The sequence below is a fragment of the Fukomys damarensis genome, unplaced genomic scaffold, assembly GCF_012274545.1.
Source record: "Fukomys damarensis isolate Sample0158 unplaced genomic scaffold, DMR_v1.0_HiC HiC_scaffold_30, whole genome shotgun sequence".
Taxonomy (NCBI): Eukaryota; Metazoa; Chordata; class Mammalia; order Rodentia; family Bathyergidae; genus Fukomys; species Fukomys damarensis.
Window position 1 is genome coordinate 370,978 of NW_022900942.1, and position 18,143 is coordinate 389,120.

The 18,143-nt window shown below is 35.2% G+C and overlaps 2 pseudogenes; one reads left to right on the forward strand and one right to left on the reverse strand.

Moving 5' to 3' along the window:
• Positions 1-227: 227 nt before the first annotated feature.
• LOC104865291 lies at positions 228-1,811 on the reverse strand (annotated as a pseudogene).
• Positions 1,812-10,536: 8,725 nt separating this feature from the next.
• LOC104865290 lies at positions 10,537-11,504 on the forward strand (annotated as a pseudogene).
• The last annotated feature ends 6,639 nt before the right edge of the window (positions 11,505-18,143 follow it).

Consider the following 18,143-nt stretch of genomic DNA (forward strand, 5'->3'; position numbering starts at 1 on the left):
CTGTAGCAGAATCCAACCTCTGTGTTGCTGAGGCACTGCCATCCCTCTGCATCTTCTTTGGCTGCAAAGAGGGGGAAGAGATGAACGAAGTGACTCAGAAGTTTGCAGGGAGTGTCCCTGCTGACCCAGCCACCAGGCTATGGAAGGGCTTTCATCGAAACTTCTTTCTCCCTGATGATGCCCTCCTAAGCCTTTGTCATCATCTTTATCAAACGTTCTGTCATTCCTCATGACCAAACGTTGTTAAATTCTCTTTCCAAGACAGCTCGAGTTGTGTTCTGTGTCAGGATCTGTTACAACAGTGCCAGTGCACTGAAATCAAAGGTTTCATCTAAGCCAGAAGTGCACCTTGATCACCACTCTCTATCCCATTGTTTGTATATTCTTTAAGGCTGAAGGATGGGATCCAGCCAATCCCTCCATTATTGCTCTAAGCAAGTGCATCTTTTATTTCATTTTGACTCTTTTCTCTTTTTCTTTCAAGTTCTTTTCAACCATAACTCAACATTCGCAGGTGCATAATTCCACACTGGAAACTGTTTCTGTGAAAACAGTAGACCATTTTCAGCTGCTCTCCCGAGTCTTTCTTGGTCGTGCGAATCAGCATCTGGGCAACTACAAGGCTCTCCATGAAGCAGCTGAGGGAGCCCAGGCTGGGCAGCCACTCATTGCGCATCCACTCATAATTCATGTCCCCATATGCAAGTGTCAAGTGTTGTCCTTGATGTGGACAGGGCGGATGGGCTGGTTAGTGACATGATCTCCAGATGGCCAGCTGCAGATGCAGCCTGTGTAGGGGGTTGCTGAGTCAATCTCCTGCTGGATCTCAGTGTCTCACAGGGCTGAGGTGATGGCCCCACATTTTATTATTGCTTTGCAGGCAGCCATGTACCAGGCAGGCATCCCAACAAAGAGCTCCAGCTTTTCAACCACCATTGGCCCAATATACGGTAAGCCTTGCCTCTGGGATTGCACCAAGAACTTGTATTTTTATTTATTATTTTTTGTTGTTCTTTTGTACAGGGGATCAAACTGAGCACCTTGCTCTTTTGAGGAGGGTGAGGTGCTACTGAGGTAAATCCCTGGCCCCTACTCCTGTTTTATTTTTTTAAGTTTATGATTTGTTTTCAGGTTTTCATCACAATTTGCTAAGCCCCAAGGCATCTTGAGGTAAGTTTTCTGTCTCTGAAACACCAGCTTTTCCTGGTGATTCTCAGCCAGTTTGTCCAGGCTGACCCTTTCCCCTCTTGCAAAAATGATTGGGCAATGGAGTACTTGATTCCCTTCGTCTTGGAGAGCGAGTTCAGGTTGCTGTTACTGTTGCTTGGATTGCTCACTGGACCATCATGGAGTCTGTTGAGTTTCTCATGTCCCTGATGTCCTTGTGGCTGACAGTATGTAATGTCCCTTTGTGCAGCCTGGATAATAGAAGGGAACTTGGAGAGGAGGGAGGGGAAGTTTCACATTTTACCATTGTCTCCTCATCTCATCCCTCTTCTCTGGAAGCTGGCAACAGAGTCATGACACCCATCCTGTCCACCTCCCCAACTCGGCTGTGAGGGACCCATCTAGGGGTGCAGTGATCACTGTCCAGAGGAAAAGAGCCAGTTACTGAGGTAGCAGGATAGGGTGAATAAAGCTCATTGATGTGAAATGACTAAGATTGTCTAAATGCTATGAACAAATGTAGGGCTTTTGTAAATTATGTGCTTGTTGTATTTACCACTGTTTAATTTTTTAAATTATAAGCCATGGCAGAGAAAAAGGTTTTACTATATTTATAAAATCATCATTACACAAGCAGTGTGCATTGTCCTTTACCTAGCTCTACATCTGTCATTTGAAAATAAGCAGACTTATTTCCAAAAAGTTGTTATTCTATTTTATATTTGATTGAACTTAACTGTTCTATTTTCTAGCAAGAAATCAGCATCTAATAAAATTGGGACTGAGCAGTTATATCAGAACACAATAAAACTCCCCTGGCACTGTTTCACTTTTGCTCACCCTGTTCCTGAACTGGCGAAGCTTCTCTTCAGAGATGAGCAGAAGCTATGATCGGGGAGCTGCTCTCAGCAGGGTTGGAGTGGCCAGGGGGCTGCCCCAGCCTGGTGCCTTCTCTCTGCCTCTCTCCTGTGAAGAAGTAGAAGGTGTTCTCTGGCAACTCAGTGAATGTCAAACACTCAGAACTGTGCCTGCATCTCACATGAGTGCATATGAAGATGAAGGCAGGAAATGCTGTAAAGTTGTGTAACTGTAATAAAAGGCTTAATTTTTTCATATGTAAGTCATCTTTAAGCATTTGTTTGTAAACATTTTTTTTTTAGACAGGGTCTCACTATGTAGTTGACACTGACCTAAACTCACTATGTAGCTGAGGCTGGTCTCAAACTCACAGTGATCCTCCTGCCTCAGCCTCCCAAGTGTTGGAATTACAGGAGAGTGCCACCATGACCGCTTGTTTGTAAACATGTTTAAAGGATGTACCTAGATTTTTGATGATAGAGCCATTTTGGATTGTACAAGTAGCAAGGGTAGCATTTACTTTCTATTTATTTATATATTTATTAAGTTTATGTGTACATTTTAGGTATAAAATATGGTTACATTCATCATTGGGATCTTTTACCTTTAAACGATTTATCTTGGTTGTTATTTTTTCCCATTACCTGGAACCCCCCAACCTTGCCTATTTACAAAGACTTTGTTCAGATATTTTTCCTTCTTGATTTGTTGTTGTTGTTGTTGTTGGTGGTGGTGGTACCGGGGATGAAACAAGCATTCTTGCACTTGGAAGGCAGTTGGTGGAACTACTGAGCTGAATCCTGGGCCTGAGATGTTTTGAATTTTCAAATGTTTCTTTCCCCTTTTTAACTTTCCTCTTACCTTCCCAATTCCTCTAGTCTTTTAGCCCTTTACTTCCTATTAAACAAAATCAGTTATACTTTATGATCCTTATTTACACTTTTAGTTTTTCACACCAGAAAAACTATTCAGAATTTAAACATGATTGACTTATTAATTTCACATGTGTATGACCTCAATGTGCATCCACTTATCTATAAATATTTCTAGTGTCTCATTCTTCATGGATCAGTACTATTGCAATTTATATATATGAGAAAACACATATTGTTTATTCAATTTCTTGTTGATGGGCAATTGGGCTGTTTCCAGATTTAAGCTATTACAAACTGTGCCACTAAAAACATGGGGAGCATATATCACTGTGGTATAACTCTTTTAATTCTTTTGGGAAGATACCCAACAAAGGAATAGCTGGGTCAAGTGGGATTTGTAATCCTAGCTTTTTGAGGTATGTTCATATTGATTTCCCTAGTGGTTGCATGAGTCTGCTGTCTCACCAACAATGAAGAAGTGTTCCTTTCTCCCTACAACTCCGCTAGCATTAATTATTTGTTGATTTCTTTTTTTTTTCATTGAGTTTATTGGTACATTTTAGGTATACAGTACAGTTACATTCATTACTAGGATCTTGTACCTTTATATGATAGGCCTTGGTTCTTATTTTTCCCCCTTGTCTCTACCCTCCTTCACTCCCTCCTCCCTTCCCTATTTAAAAATACTTTATTTCCACTTTTTCATTTTCTCATTTTTTTTCTTTTCCCTTATTACCTTTCCCCTACCCTTCCCATTTCTCCTACACCTTTAGCCCTTTTCTTCGTATTTCACATAGACAATTATATCATTAGTATCTTATGCACCATTATAGTTTTTCACATCAGAGAAACTATTCAGTATTCATACATGCATGATTTTTTTTATTTCACTGGGGAGTATATCCACAACATGTATCCATTTTCCTATGAATGACTCTAATTCTAATTCTTTATGGCTGAGTAGAATTCCATTTTGTAGAAAAACCACATCTTCTTCATCCAGTCTCCAACTGATGGGCAACTGGGCTGTTTTCAAGTTTTATCTATTACAAACTGAGCCACTATAAAAATAGGTGCACATATATCACTGTGATATGATTCTTTTAATTCTTTTGGAAAGATATCCATCAGAGGGATGGCTGAGTCAAATGGAGCCTCTAGTCCCAGGTCTTACAGGTATCTCCATACTGTTTTCCGTAGTGGTTGCACCAGTCTGCACTCTTACCAACAAAGGAGAAGGGTTCTTTTCTCCCCAAAACCCCGCCAGCACTTGTTATTGGTTGATTTCTTGATAGCAGCCATTTTTTGTGGGGTCAGGTAGAATCTCAGTGTTGTTTTCATCTGCCTCTCTCCAATGATCAGTGACGTGGAACATTTTTTTCATATATTTACTTGCTGCTTTTACTTCTTTGTCTGAGAAATGGTTGATTTCTTAATAGCAGCTATTTTTACTGGGGTGAGGTGGAATCTCAGTGTTGTTTACATCTGCATCTCACAAATGACCAGTGAGGTTGATCATTTTTTAATATGTTTATTTGCTGCTTTTACTTCTTAGTCTGAAACATGTGTTCATATCAGATGCCATTTTTGAATTAGGTCTTTATGGTGGGGAGATCTGATTTTTTTTCAGTTCTTTATATTTTCTAGATAATAGAAATTTGTCTGAGGAACATCTTGCAAAAATATCTCCCCACATTGTGGGTTGTCCCTTATCTTTGCTTGTGGTTTCTCTGCACTTCAGAAACATTTTAGAAAGATGAGATCCCAATTGTTGATTTTTTTATTTTTGTGCTATTTCCAATGCTACTGAGGATTTGTTCATAAGGTCTTTTCCTAAGGTAAGGTCTTTGAGAATTCTATCTCACTTTTCTTCCAGCAACATAAGTAGTTCTGCTTTAATATTTATATCTTTAATCAGGGATTTTCATTCAGTGCATGGTGAAAGATAGTGATCTAATCTTCATGTTTAACAATTTGAAATCTAATTTTTTCCATCATCCTTTATTAAAGAGGCTATTTGTCCTCCATTGAGGGTGTTTGGCTCCTTTTGCAAAGATGAGGTAGCTGTGTATGTCAGGAGTAGTTTCTGCATCTTCTAATCTGTTCAACTGATCCTTTGTCTGTTTCCTTGCCAGTACCATGGTTTTTTTCAGTGTCTTTTTAGGATATTTTCAAGTTGGTAATTATTATACCTCCGGCCATGTCTCCATTGCCTAGAACTGCTTTTGCCATTCTAGGTCTCTCTGATTCCAAATGAATTTATGGATTATTTTCTCTAGTTCTGTGAAATATATGGTTGGGATTTCAATAGGGATTGCATTGAATCTGCTTAGCAGTTTTGGAAGTATGGCTATTTTCAATGTATTGATTCTTCCTACCCAGAAACAATGGTTGCCTTTTCTCATATCCTCTTAAAACTCTTTTCAGAGCGTTGTAATTCTCAATGTATGAGGCTTTTGTTTTCATTGTTAGACAGATTACTATATAATTTCAGGTTTTTTTGATGCTGTTGTGAAGGGGATTGTTTCCCTCATTTCACTCTCAGTGAGTCTGTTATTTGTGTACAAGAAGACTATTGATATTTGAGTGTTCACCTTGTAATCTGCCAGTTAAGTCTAGAAGCCTTTTTCCTGAGTTTTTTGCATTTTCTATGTAGATTATCATATCGTCAACAAATAATGACAGTTTAGCTTCTTCCTTTCCTATATTTATTGCTTTTATTTCCTTCTCTTGTGTATTCACTCTGGCTCATGTTCCAAAACTATATTGAAAAGAAAAAGTGGTGATAGTGGACATTCTTGTCTTCTTCTTCAGTTTTTGACCATTCGGTATGATGTTGGCAGTTGGCTTTTCATGGATAGTCTTTATCAAGTTGAGATAAAGACCATCTATTGTAATGTTCTGAAAAGTTTTTATCAGGAATGGGTGTTGCTTTTTGAAAAATGCTTTTTATGCATCTACTGAGATGATCATATGGATTTGGTCCTTAATTCTGTTATTATAGTTTATTACAGTTATTGATTTATCTATGTTGAAACATTCTTGCATCCCTGGGACAAATCCAACTTGCTTAGGTAGTATAATCTTCTTGATGATGCTGTGTATTCTTTTTGCCAGTATCTTTTTGCGACTATTTACATCTATGTTCATGAGGGAAATAGGCCTGCAGTCCTCCTTTTTGGTTGGGTCTTTCCCTGGTTTTGCAATCAAAGTAACACCTGCTTCTAGTAATGAATTTGGAAGTATTGCTTCTTTCAAGTTCATTGAAATGGTTAGAGTAGTGGCAAAAGTTCTTGTAGTTTAATGACGTGTAGAATTCATCAGTGAAGCCATCAGTAAGTGGGCATCTTTTATTTTTTGCTAAATTTTTAATTACATTTTCAATCTCACTGATTGTAATTGGGGTGTTTAGATTTTTAATATCTTCTTTGCTCAAATAGAACATTAATAAGCCAGCTAGAAATGAGTCAGAGTGTGGTGCATTATTTATTACACAGCTGATCGAAGCAGCATGTCCTTTTCCATTTGATTTCTGCTGACAATTCACTTGTACAATTCATTGTCAATATTCAGTTTTTCTATTAATTTTTTGTGAACTTCCTGATTTTATAACAAAGTGCACCATTTATTTTTGAACTACTCTTATAACACTAGTATTTATATTGCACTCTCTCAATAAAATACTGAAGAATTTTCCACTGCCAAAAAAGGAGGAAAAACAAAAGATTTGTTGTATGTAACCAGAATGCAGACCTTCTGCAGATGAGTAGGTGATCTTGGGACAAAGGAAAAGGGAAGAAGACAAGAGGAAAGAGAATTAAAAAGCTTTAATATGCTGTATGTACAGGCACCAACTCTCCAGAAAAATGTATTCATTTTGTACCACAAATATGTATTAATAAAATTTTAATAAAAATATACATAAGAAAAAAGAAAATTATATAGTTTAATCACATACCAAATAATATTTTTCTATAGGTATGTGCTGTATAAAGTATGTATGAGTTTAAACACATCTTCTTTTTCGATCATTTGTCATTTGTTTATTATGAAAAAATTCAAACTATGTTTTATGGATTTCTGAAATATAGAGTAGATCATTTTCATCCTTAGTGACTATTCTATACAGTTGCCCATCAGAACACACCACCATGGATGAATTATTTCACTTAGTGAAAAAAGCTTGGTGCACAATAATGAATTAATAACTGCATGATTTCATTCATATGCTGATTTTACACAGTTGATAACATAGAAAGGGAACAGAATAGTGACTACAAACAGCTGCAATTGTGTAGGGCAAGTGTTGAGCAAAGGATACAAAATTCCAGTTAGATATGATAAACAATTTTGATAAATTGTACATCTTGTTAGTTGCAGTTCATGAAGATATACTGTATTCTTGAAAAATTCTAATTCAATATTAGTTAAATGTTCTCTAAAATGATAACTAGCTGAAGTAAGATAGATGATAAATTTTGCTGACTTATTGATTTCAATTTTATTAGCCTTCCAAATATATATTGTACATAAAAACATATAATTTTATTTGACAATTTAAAGTATAAATCTTAAAATTAAAATATTGAAAAAATAGTGTAAGACTTCTTTCTTCACATCTTTGTGTTCACATAATCATCTGTAAAATCTCTAATTGTACTTCAAAAACTTTCTTGGGTTTGTTTTACATGAAGAAATCACACAGTGGTTAGATTAAACCCTGTATTCGGAAAACAAATTAAAGGTAAGTTTCTCCTTTGCGGAAATAAATGTATCTCCTTTCAGGTTCCCTCAAAAAACAAAACATTGACTGAAATTCTTTCACTCTGCTTTCATTTTGATTCTCAAGGGAGCTGAACTGTTTGGAGACTAGAAAGACCAAGTAACAATTTATTTAATTAGGAGCCCTGAGATTCCAATTGTAAGATGCTAGAGACTGTAAACAAGCCTCTCTCTCATTTGTTGCTCCTTATTTGTAACTCTATGGTCTAACAATTGGGTTTGAAGGGACATATTGGATAGAATAAAAAGCGTCAGTGATGACCACTGGAATGAATCCATGTGTACTTTCCAGGGGAGATGGAGGTAGAAAGAAAAGAGAAGACAAGCAGGTGAAGGAAGAAGAAAAATCAAAAGAGCATGGGCTTATGGCTTCATGTCTAGAGTAATGATATTGAAAGACTTCAGTATATAGTCTATGATGTTGAAATCTCTGTTCTTTGCACTTTGAAGGAACTTTGATTTTGATAAATATCTGTCTTTTTCATTTACTTGTGCTTCCTTTTTGCACTAGAAATTCAAACTTTTCAAGTTGTATTTTTGTCAGATTTCTAATAAAATTATTTATTTTTATTGCATAGTGAAAGTGTATTAGGCATGAGATATTGTCTAGTTTGCTCTAATTTAATTTGTATTTCTCTATCATAATCCCTAGATTATTCTATAGGCAAATTCCATTTTAATAGCTATTTGTGTGATTTTTAATAATTTTAATTTCTCAGTGTCTACACTAGCAACTATTAAGTTATTGATGATAATTAATAATGAATTCAACATACTCAAGAAAATATCAAATGATTAAATTTCAAAAGACTCTTTGCATTTTTATTAATTCAATAGAAGTGTTGGAGTATTTTAACGTAATATCTCCTGTTGGCTACTATTTGAATGAAACCATTCCTTGTGAGTTAGGAAGTCATCTTTGGTTTCTTTGTTTATTGACAAATTCCAGCCTAGGTGCTCATCAGATAAATGCACTTTACATGTTATCAAACATATTTTTCTATTATGATTGTGCTTTAAGTTTATATTTATTGATGTGCTTTTTTATGAATTAGGATAATCAAAATTCTTATTTTAAGCACAATTCTATTTTTATAATTGGTGTTACTTTGTAATCATGTTATTTCTTTAAAACAGCTGTGAGTGCATTTTTTGTAACTTTAATATTCAGCTTGTGCCTGAATGACACCCCATTGTAATCTGTAAGATTTCTTTCTTGTAGTATAGCACACATTTTGGTTGTGATGTTTGTACTTGTTCAAAACCTACAATAAGAAAGGTACCAAGTAAGTTGCTGTCAAGATAAAATATTGGTCCTCTGTTTTCACAACTTACAGCTTAGCGTCTGGTAGAAAAATCACTCACTCCTTTCTCTCAGCCTAAAATGTTTTTTCCTTTCCAATCTCTACTTATTTCAGACAGACACTCTTACACATCTTTACTTAATAAACTGGTCCACAGTAATAATTTCTGTTTCATATTTTTTAAAATCTCTAGGCTGTCTTAATACTGACATTTTATGTCATGTAGGATATATACTTTGTGAATCATTATTTTGCTTGTTAATGTTTATAGAATAATTCTACTTGTATAACTATTTGATGTTTTTATCAATTCCATCCATATATATTTTGCCACTTTGATTAAATTATTTTAAATGTACATCCACAGTCTAAAGCATGTACACAGGAAAACACATAAGCACACATGCGTATTATATAATCTTAATGGTGGTGTGCTTTCTTTTTCTTGTGTGTAAATAGTCCGCTTGCTTTTTCTTCTAGGAAGAACTCATCAGACAAACATTCTAGCAAAGAAGGAGTTGTAGAGATCTTTGTTAACTAGAAATCCATTTGGGGATTAAAATTATAAAAACAAACAGTTCTATTTATAATAATTAGAACTCTATCCATGAGGATTACCACAGTTTAAATAAATGTTGCTAAATGACAGCACTCCAAGAAATACTTATTGCAATATTAGGAACAGAAATTTACTTCTTTGAAATGGTCATTTTATTAAAAGAAGGAGAAGAAAAATGTCATTTATTTAATTTTTCTTCGCTCTTACCATGTATTGAACATGTACCATTCCTATTGCAGAGATGTGGTTTTGCAGAGCTTAAATTGCTTTCTCAAGGCCACAGTGTTGTTCTCTGGATAAGGAGGATTCTATTCCATACAGTGTGACTCAGAATCAAATTTACAAATTATATTCTTATATAATATCTTTGGAAAGTTGTATATTCAAAATATTTATGGTAAGAAAGGAAGATACTATCTATAGACAGAATGATATCTGTCCATTTTAGAGGATTTTACTGAGAACAAAGACCTTTTTAACAGTTGAGCCTAGTGTTTCACTACAAATCACATTTTTCTAAAGAAAAACTGTGGCACTGAAATCTAACTATCACTTCAGTATGAATTGTCAAATCATAGAATAAAGGCTGACTCTGAAAACATCACTATCAAATCACTACTGTAGACATAGTACAATGAAGAACTAATGAAATTATCCATGAAAATACATGCAAACACTTCAGTTTCTTTGGAAAGTTGACAGGACAAAAATGAGTAGATTACACTCATAAATTTTAAAATTAAAACAAGTGAGTCAATTATACAAATTAAAAGTAAAATTGTAAAACACTAAGGAATTGGGATTGAGTATACACATTTAAAATGGAAATGAGCCATCATGTGGCTGAATGAATCACTGCTATCGATCAGGCACATTAGTGAGTGAAAGAAATCCATCCTAAATGATACTATAAAGAGTTTTCCATTTGAGGTCTCAGGTGACTCTTCTTTGATTATTGATTTCTTTTTTCTCCAGAAGACAGAGAAGTAACATGAAAGCTGAAAATCACACAGAGTTAGAACAATTCTTCCTTTTGGGCCTTTCAGATGATCCAGAACTTCAGCCCCTTCTCTTTGAGCTGTTCCTGTCCATGTACCTGGTAACAGTGCTCGGGAACCTGCTCATCATCCTTGCCATTATCTCTGACTCCCACCTCCACACCCCCATGTACTTCTTCCTTGCCAACTTATCCTTTGTGGACATCTGTTTCACCTCCACCACAGTTCCAAAGATGCTGGTGAATATCCAGACACACAACAAAGGTATTTCCTATATACAGTGCTTATCTCAGGTTTATTTTTTCAACACTTTCCTGGGAATGGATAATTATATTTTGACAGTGATGGCCTATGACTGCTTTGTAGCCATTTGCCACCCATTGAGATACACACTCATTATGAGCCCTCGGCTCTGTGGACTCCTTGTTCTGATTTCCTGGATCCTCATGTTATGTGTCTCCCTTATTCATATTCTCCTGATGATGCAGGTCATCTTTTCTACAGGCACTGAAATCCCTCTTTTTGTGAACTGGCTCAGGTTCTCAAGGTGGCCAGATCTGATACACTCATTAATAATATCTTTATGTATGTGACCACTGTCCTGATAGCTATGTTTCCTGGATCTGGGATCATCTTTTCCTACTCTCAGATTGTCTCCTCCTTGCTGAGGATGTCCTCCACTGCAAGCAGGTATAAAGCCTTTTCCACCTGTGGGTCTCACCTCTGTGTGGTCTTACTGTTCTATGGAACTGCACTTGGAGTTTACTTGAGTTCTGCTGGGACTCATTCTTCCCATGAAAGCTCTGTTGCCTCTGTGATGTACACTGTGGTGACCCCCATGCTGAATCCCTTCATCTACAGCCTGCGGAATGAAGATGTGAAGGGGGCCCTGAGAAGAATTCTCCACAGAGCAGCCTGTGGTTCTTTATGGACCACTGACCTCAGAACCAAGGGGATGTAATAAACCCTAAAGAAAATGCTGTGAATTTCAGTATAATTTCTCTCCTAAGGACATGCTTAATTTCTGGTGTTTCTAAAATACTTCTCCTATGTGTATATATGTTTTGTATGTATTTTTAGATTTGTTTCTCCTCAACAACTCCCTCAGGATTTTCTTTACATTTGCCTTTTAATTTATGGTACACAAACTTTCAAAATTAATAAAAATTCTCATTCATTTCTGAAACTTCTAAATTAATAGAACTGTGTATCATTTGCAGTTATGACCTTCAAAATAATTACCTGATTGTAAAGTTTTTCACCCCAATATGGTTGTATTCTGCTTTTCCAAATTAAATTACATAAGATTCATCAGAGTCCTTAACATTTTCAGATCTGTACTTTTAAAATATATTGACTTTATTATTAAAAGTTTATATTTGAGAAACTTTCACTCATTCTTATACTGTGTGAAGGTAAATATATGAGGTTCAGATGCAGAATAACTGCAAACTTACACTAAGCACATATTCCTACATTTGCTATCTCATGTACTTTGTGCTTAGATAATGTTCAGATTTTCAACATAAAATCAGGAATCTGTTTTGATGTTGTGTCTTTATTTGATTTCAAGTGATATGATGCCAAAGTAACTCTGAGCTTTGGAGTAATTTGGGAGAATCTTATTTTTCTCTGAACTCATTTATTTTCCTTTCTTTCCTTCCTAGTTTCCTTCCTTCCTTTTGCTCTGCTGCCCTCTTTGTTCCTTCCTCCCACCCTCCTTTCCTGTCTCCCTTCCTCTTTTTCCTTCATTCTTCATTTCCTTTTTTTCTGTTTTATTTTATCTTTCCTGTATTCCTTCATTATCTACTTTCTCGTTTTCTACTTATATATCTTCCTGTTATGTTTGAACACATTTATTTAGTAGTGTTAACTTGCTCCATTTAATTTTTCAGGTTTAATAATATTCTACTGTGTACACTACTCAGAATGTTTATCTATTCATCAGTTGGTGAATAGTTTGGTGATTCCCAGCCTTTCACTCTTGTATGTAATGAATACACAAGCCCATTTACAAGTTTGAGCACACTCTCAAATATTACCGAATGATGTTTTACTCAATACTGAACATTTTGGTGTCACATAAAATTATATTGCTTAGCGAAATCCTTTTCATCTTTATTTGTTTAAGTGTACTGTATGTTATTGGCAACAATGACACATATCATCACTAGCATAGCTCTATTCAGAACCCAACCTAATTGTTTAGAAGTAAATGATTATGCTGTTTCTAATTACTAAAAATTATACCAGGAGTGGAACAAATTACTATTTTAGAATTTTTGGGGGGGAGGGGTAGCTGGGATTGAACTCAGGTCCTTGTGCTTGCAAGACAGGCCACTGAACCACTGAGCTAAATCCCCAGCCCCAAAATTACTATTTTAGAAAGTCCCCTTTACTTAATATCTTCAAAAATGGATAAACACATTCAGCACCCTTGTGTAAAAAAATTCTAATATATCAATATACTCATCAATATATGTGATTTCCAATTTTATATAAAGTAAAGCCTATATTGAAGCTGTACCATATTTTGATTTTGATTTTCAATTTCCATGAATATTTATGCATCTTTTGTAGTGCTTTTTGTAGATTTCCTATGTCATATAACTAATGGCTTCTTCGTTTTTGAAAGTATGAATTTTATCTGATTACTTCCGACCTGTAAGATTTCTTTGTACTTTGTATATATGTGAACCTGATCAGGTATTTGTTTTACAAATATATCAGCCCTCTGTGTTTTTTTAAAACTATTTCAATTATACAACTTATTATTAACTGTATTAATGATAACATATGGTAGATCCCTTGAAGTTATTTCTGTCAACTGAAATGGTGTTTTTGACAAACCCCTCTCTACTCCCTGACCCATCATCTCTGGCAAACACCTTTTTACTCCCTGTTGTTCTGGTACTGAATATCTCACATTCTACAGGTGAGTTGATGCAGTTTGTCTTTATATGGCTGACTCATTTCTCTTAGCGGAACATTGTGTAGCCTCATCCGTGTTCAACCAAAAGATTTCCTTCTCTTTATGCTGTTTTTGTGTTCCATCGGTTTGACTTTTCACCTTTATTTATATGTTAGTCTTGTGACAAAACCTTAGCCTGATTCCATACCTTGGGTATTGTGAATAATTCTGCCACGATTATGGGACTGCACTTGTGTCTTTATATATTGATGTCAGATGATTTGTATACATGTGCATAAGAGGCATTGCAGGATTAAAAAAAAATTTGCCAAAAGTCCATGAGGACTACACTTTTATCAATATTCAAGGTTTCCCAAAAATTCAGAATTACTAGGATATTTGTGTGTAAATGTAGATTGACAGATGATAGATAAATGGATGGAAATAGCTAGATAGATGTAGAAATAGTGATGGGAAAACCTTAAACCCATTGTGTTACATGTTGTGTGCATCAGTAAATGATGATTAGCTGCTCTTGATTTGGACACTGATGGATGTAAAAATCTAAATCTGATGGTTCTTCAGCCCTCCAGGATAAAGCACTTTTAGAGTTCAAATAATTATCTTAAAATAAATAAACAGCAGAATAGATGATGTTTCTTATTATTCTGGTATAGACCAGTGGTGTGATAGCTCCCCTAACTTTTTAAAATATTGTGAAGATATTTTCACCTCTACATAGTCATGGTAATTATTAAATTTGTTCAAATATTCCACAGAAGTATTTATTTCAATATATGTCCTAAGAAATTTCTAGCAAGTCTATCTGTGATTTCAGAGTCTGATTTCCAGGGGAAAAAGCTGGCAAAAGCATGTACAGGACCATACATAATTTTCAGGAGAAGGGGAAGGACTTTCTTTAAGAAGGGAAAAGAAACCTGAAAATTCAGAATTCAGAATTAGGAATTTTAGGCATAATCTAATCTATCTCCTCATAATGCCATTTAGAAAGAAGGTTCAGAATGAGTCATCTCACTGCCAAGTGGGTATTCTTTATTCTGTGATTCACAGATGTATCTTGAGAACTTACCAGGAAAATAGGGCACAGAGGAAGCAAGTTGGGTTCCCAACATGGTGATATACAAAAATTAACTCAAACCAAAGTGGTAGAACACGTCTGTAGTGCCAGGTACTCAGTAGACCTAAGGAGGAGGATTATAAGATCAAGGCAAGCCTGGGAGGGAAACTATGTTCCTAATTTTAAAAAGTACATAGGACTACAGAGGTGGATCAGAAGTGTAGAACTTCCCTAGCATGTGTAAGCACCTGGGTTCATACATAGACATTGTGACATTAACTCAAAAATGAGTTAGCATCCTATATATAATATCAAGAATAAGACAAGAAGGCAGAAAATCATTGGTCAAAAACAAAAACTTCAGCTAGGCCACAGGAATAACAGTCAAGAGATCTGCCCATAGTGAAGAGTACAGTTGATCATAAATGTATGTTTGGAAAAAATTGAAACACAACACACAGATTGAGGAACTTCTTACAGAAACACTTATATTGTAAGAGCCAAGTAGCCAGAATATACATGAAGAATATTACATGTCAGAAAATCTGTTCAAAGTTTAGAACCTCAAAAGGAGGAAAATCTTGAACACACAGCTCTTCATAACCTTCCAACCATCACCTGGTATTGTGCTCAGTGAGATAGAAGTGCAAAGAAAAAGCATAAAGAGTTATGATTTCAATACCAATGAGATGGCATATGTTTTCTAATCAGAAAACAGAAAAATTGTCATGGATCTGAAGCTATCAGAACCTTAATAGATGAAAAAATGAAATGTACCAAGGTAATATTAAAAATCACTGGGTAATTTCAGAAAAACTTAAATATACAATTATCGTATGACACAATTATTCCATGTTTTGAGATATCAGTTGACTATTTAAAGACAATATAAATGTGCAATTATAATCAGAATAGGTTTGTGCAAAAGCATTAGAAGGCAGCTTCATCATTGTGTGAACACTGTGGCACGTATTTATCAAAGCCAAATTGGCTAAAATAGTATAAAATAGTATAAATTGGCTAAAATAGTATAGAACAGTATAATGTTATGGGAGCAGCATCATACATCATTTACCAGACCATTATTATGAAGCACATTACTTTACTCAAGTAAATATATGTGCACAAATGGGAGCCCCAGCCAAACTAGTTAAACTTTTGCAATTATCCAAGTGTCTATCAGTGTATAAAAGGACAACTTGTAGGGCATACTTACATTAATACACTGAGTCATAGAAATGAACAGAGACAGTTGAAATTAACCAATGACTTGATGTATGGTGGAAGATGACTAATCCAAGCACTGTTGGAAGCTGGGGGAGGAAGGTTATCACATTGAAGCCTATATTGGAAAATTAGTGACAGTGCAAGATGACCCTGACTCAAAGCAAAATTTTAAAAAAGCACTGGGAGATAAAAAAAGGAGAAATAGGAGAAGAAACAAAAAAGTTTGGAGATGTATCTCCATGTAAAGACCCTGGGTTCATTTCCCAGTACTGCCAAATAAATGAAAAAATAAACAAACATACAAATAAGTAAATATTAACTAATGAGACATTGAAAAAGATAAAAAATAGACAGTTCAAATGGAAGGGGCTACAGTTCAGAATCATCTGAGAGGCTGAGGAGGAAAAACTGTGATGCCCCTGTGGGTTTTTCTGTTCCCATGTCAGTGACTTTCTGTTTAAGAGTATGCACAAGCTACTTTCAGCATACAGACAGAACCTCAAGAACCAGCACATGAGAAAAATCACATTTGGATGGGCGTCAACCACCCTTCATAAAAGATTCATAGTATAGTGATTCACTTAGCCAAGTTGTAGCTTATTTCCATTTTTACTGTTTGCAATTATTCAAAATGTCTTTAGTATAACAGAAATCTTCCTTGTGTCACAGCTTCTAAATTATTTCCCTTTTTAAAAAAATTATAGACATAAATTAATTTCTTCTTTCTGAAGCCCCTTCTACAATATTGGAAGGTGTTCATTATGTTGTTTTGTTTTGTTTGCTTGTTTGTTTTGTTGTTTGGTCCCTGAGATGAAACATGGGATCTTGTGCTTATGAGGCAGGCGGTGAAACCACTGAACAAAACCCTGTTGTTTAACATTCTGGATTATTCCCATTATTTACATAGAATGCATGCATTTTTGTGATAAAATAGGGACTTAAAACTGAAATAATGTGTTTTGTACAATTTGAGGATTCCTTGTGATGTGGCAGTTAACTCAGAGGCCTTATTTTACCTAAAGATATTATTTTTTTCTCATTGAGTTTATTGGTACATTTTAGGTATACAGTACAGTTACTTTCATCACTGGATTCTTGTACCTTTACATGACAGGTCTTGGTTCTCATTTTTCCCCATAACCCATGCCCTCCCTTTACCCACTCCTCCCTTCCCTATTTATAAACACTTTATTTCCATTTTTTCATTTCTCTTTTTTTATTTCCCTTTACTACACTTCCCCTGCCCTTCCCACTTCCCCTACATCTCTAGCCCTTTTCTTCCTATTACACATTGTCAATTATACAATTAGGATCTTATTTATAATTATAGTTACTCATACTGGAGAAATTATATGGTATTTACACATGCATTACTTAAGCCTTATTTCACTTAAGAGTATATCCTTTATATTCATCTATTTTGCTATGAATGACTCTAGTTTCTCATTCTTTATGGCTGAATAGTATTCAATTTTATAGAAAAAACACATCTTCTTTATCCAGTCTCCAACTGATGCTCAAATTGGCTGTCATTATTTTCTGATAATGTGATAAAAAACAGCATGGTACTGGCAAAGAAATAGACCTGAGGACCAGTGGAATAGATTGGAAGGTATAGAAACAACTCCAGGTGAATCCAGCTACCTCATCTTTGACAAAGGAGCCAACCATCCTTACTGGAGGAAAGATAGCCTCTTTAATAAGTGGCGTTGGAAAAACTGGATTTCAACTTGCCAAAGATTAAAATTGGAACCTTATCTTTCACCATGCACTAAACTAAAATCCAAGTGGATTAAAGATCTAAATATTAAAACAGAAACACTAAACTTGCTGGAAGATAACTTAGGCAGAACTCTTGAAGATATTGGCATAGGAAAAGACTTTATGAACAAATCCTTAGTAGCACAGGAACTAGCACAAAGAATCAACAACTGGGATCTCATCTTATTAAAAAGCTTCTGCACTGCAAAAGAAACCATCAACAGAACTAAGGGAAAACCTACAATGTGGGGGAAAATTTTACCAGCTGCTCCTCAGACAAAGGACAATTATCTAGAATATATAAACAACTCAAAAAACTAAGTCCCCCAAATATAAAGGCCAGATTTAAAATGATTATTATTATTATCTTAATGTTGACGATTAAAGTTATTTTTTTGATGTAGGATTTTCAAGAAGTTAGAGCTATTAGTATTATCATTTCCCCATATTGTAGTAATTTTGCATACCTTATTCTCCCATACCTTACTCTCTCATTTGTACTGAATAGTAATTCATTTAGAAATGCAGTTCTTCGGTCAGAGTTCCTGAAATAGAATTTTGGGCTACCACTTTATTATCTGTGTAACTTTGAGAAACTGTGTTTCTCAAACTTTGTAACTTTG